Source organism: Macaca fascicularis, chromosome 10 (assembly GCF_037993035.2).
Source record: "Macaca fascicularis isolate 582-1 chromosome 10, T2T-MFA8v1.1".
NCBI lineage: Eukaryota > Metazoa > Chordata > Mammalia > Primates > Cercopithecidae > Macaca > Macaca fascicularis.
The window spans coordinates 57,599,453-57,602,422 of NC_088384.1; the positions used below are offsets into that span (position 1 = coordinate 57,599,453).

The 2,970-nt window shown below is 41.8% G+C and overlaps 1 long non-coding RNA gene across 1 annotated transcript; it reads left to right on the plus strand.

Annotated features, from left to right (window-relative positions):
• Positions 1–377: 377 nt before the first annotated feature.
• Positions 378–2,860, plus strand: LOC135965581 (uncharacterized). The gene is made up of 2 exons (XR_010578529.2): positions 378–513; positions 2,675–2,860. It is a non-coding gene; the product is annotated as an uncharacterized lncRNA (long non-coding RNA).
• The last annotated feature ends 110 nt before the right edge of the window (positions 2,861–2,970 follow it).

Genomic DNA, 2,970 nt, shown 5'->3' on the forward strand with positions numbered 1-2,970 from the left:
AACTTCTAGGACCAGTCCAGGGACCTGCTTGATTTAAAAGTATCTCAGAAAGTGAGATGTTATCAATATTTAAATTTCACACTATTTCACATTTCTGTGATTCTGACTCAGAAGGTCTGTGGACCTTCCTTTGAAGACCACCAGGTTGGTGCATAGCACTCCGTATGCACCTACACTAGACACTGGCTTCCAGATCCTGAAGCCCTTCCCCACTAATAAACAAACAGCTAAGAAGTGGGGAAGTAGTCCGGGTTGAAAATAATGCTCTGGCACCTTTTGCTTGCAGATCTCCTTTTTCTGCCTTGCTGTGTTTTCCATTTTGGTCTTAAGTCTCTTTTCTTCTCAGATGAATCACTCAGAGCTCAACCTCTTCCCACAGGTTCACAAGAATGTATTTTAAACATGTACTCTTTGAGGACACATTCTTTGACGAGTGCTATTTTGAAGATGTAACATCAACAGACACCTACTTCAAAAATTGTACCATTGAATCAACCATCTTTTATAACACAGGTAGGTAAGAAGATTAACAGACTGAATAGACTGTAACAAGAGACAACTAGTGTTGTCCAAGAATCAAAATGCTCAGGCATGAACTTCAGGAGTAGGAAAGTATTCATAGATACAAATGCCAAGCCTTGGTGGGGAAATGGATTTTAGCCCCAGGCATGGCACAAATTAGGCGCACAGCCTTTGCTAAGACATTTAATTTATCTGTGTCTCAGTTTTATCACAAATGAAATGGAAACAAAAGTTCTAGCCAAATATCCTCATCTCAGTGAGGCTGATGCTATACGCGAAGGGTCTTTGGTACGAACGAAGGATGACACAAATAACAACTAGCATTCCAGGAGGGCTGCATTTTATGCAGGAATGCATGCATTCTTGAAGACCTTGCATAATTTGAAATTTGCAAAATGCAAGACTCATGTTCTCACAATAATAAATGAAAGGGGAAAATTACATCTGTTCACATTTTGTGCATAAAGTGAAATACGAAGACTATTTTAAAATCATACTATTCCAGATTTCTGTGATTTAAAAAGTCACAAAATTCTACCACTTCACCGCTTCTTGTTACTTTTACTACCCTCATTATAAATTAATAACATACCAAGTGAAGTTGGGGTATAAGGAAACCAACTGAGCTTCATTAGGGGGCTTTACCTACATTGTCTCAATGGAGAAATGTACTAATTTTTATCCTTCTTTTATAGCTAAGGAAACCAAGTTAAGGAAATCAAGACTTAAGCAACTTGCTCAAGGCCATGGTTAGCAAGTGGAGGGAGTTTGGATTCATTCCTCAGTGGTTTGGCTGTAAAACCTGCAATCTTTCCACAGAACTACTTGCATTATGTCCAGATCTATGCTTTATTTTTGGCATCAGCAGCAAGGGATAGTTTATATAAGAACATCTTTTTCCTCTATGACATCAGCCTCAAGAGCTTCAATATCTGGTCTCTAAATATTCTGGACTCTCTTAATAATTCATTCTGGCACTTACCTTCCTGAATTTCCTTTTAGACTGATCTTGAAACAATGATGAGTTCCAGAAGTTTCCTAAGTGTCATTAAAAACTGGCATATCATTTTATGATTTCAAGTTTGAATGATGCCTCCTCATTTGAATACTCTGATCATGGAGATTCTTGCAAACACATGTAGTCAGGAAATGTCAGAGCTGGGAGAAGCAGTGGAGATGATCAGGTGTACTCTTCCAATTGTGTAGATATTTTAGGTAGAGCCTCAGGGAGGTTAAAGAGGGTCAACAGCAGGGCCAGTTCCCCAAATGCAGGTTTCTGGGGATCCTGTTTAGGACTTCCTCTGTCAGAACAGCTGATCTTAGAAGGTGTCAGAAGACTTGCAAACTGGTTCTAATGCCAATGGCTTTTATTTTTTAAGAATGTTCAGGTTTTGGCACAGACCACAGCAGGGGCTCTGGAGTGATTGGCTCCATCTGGAACCAACTCTCTTGTGTTCTGCTTCCCTATGCCAGGCAGCCTCCAAGGAGAGGCCTAGCTGTCATGGTCCTCAGTGTCTCAGTGTCACCTGATTAGTACAAACAGGACTGTTATCCAGCTGGAGAGTTTTTTTTTTTTTTTTTAAAGACAAAGTCTCCCTCTTTTGCCCAGGCTGGAGTGCAGTGGCATGACCATGGCTCAATGTAGCCTTGACCTCCTGGGCTCAAGTGATCCTCCTGCCTCAGGTGCCAGAGTATCTGGGACTACAGGCACATACCACCCCACCTAGCTAATTTAAAAGAAAAATTTATTTATTTATTTATTTATTGTAGAGATAAGATCTCACTATGTTGTCCAGGCTGGTCCTGAACTCCTGAGCTCAAGTGATCCTCCTACCTCGGCCTCCTAAAGTGCTTGTATTACAGATGTGAGCCACTACACCTGGCTGAGAGGATGCATTTTTAAGTCTCTCAGTGTTAGTTTAATTCCCCCTTGCTTTTAGGAACTTGAACAGGTCATTACATTTTTGAAAGTTTCTCTATTCATCCATACCTTGATGACATGACCACATATTACCTTGACTTTGAGGCTGTCTGACTGGCAAAGGCTACCACAGCCTGCCTACAGGAGGGGGCAGACTTCATCCCTGCCTCTGCCTTTCTCTCTCCAGCTCCTTTGCACTTACATGAACCGAAAGTTTCCTTCTCTCCCTAGACCTCTACGAGCATAAGTTCATCAACTGTCGCTTTATCAACTCCACCTTTCTGGAGCAGAAGGAGGGCTGCCACATGGACTTGGAGCAAGATAATGACTTCCTGATTTACCTCGTCAGCTTCCTGGGCAGCCTGTCTGTCTTACCCGGAAGCATCATTTCTGCCCTGCTCATGGATAGAATCGGAAGGCTCAAGATGATTGGTCAGTTGTCAGCAGGGTCACTTCTGGGCTCCAACGCACTGGGGTAGTGACTTTCAAGTGTATTAAAGCAGGGAAATTTTCCCTTTTATTAAGTA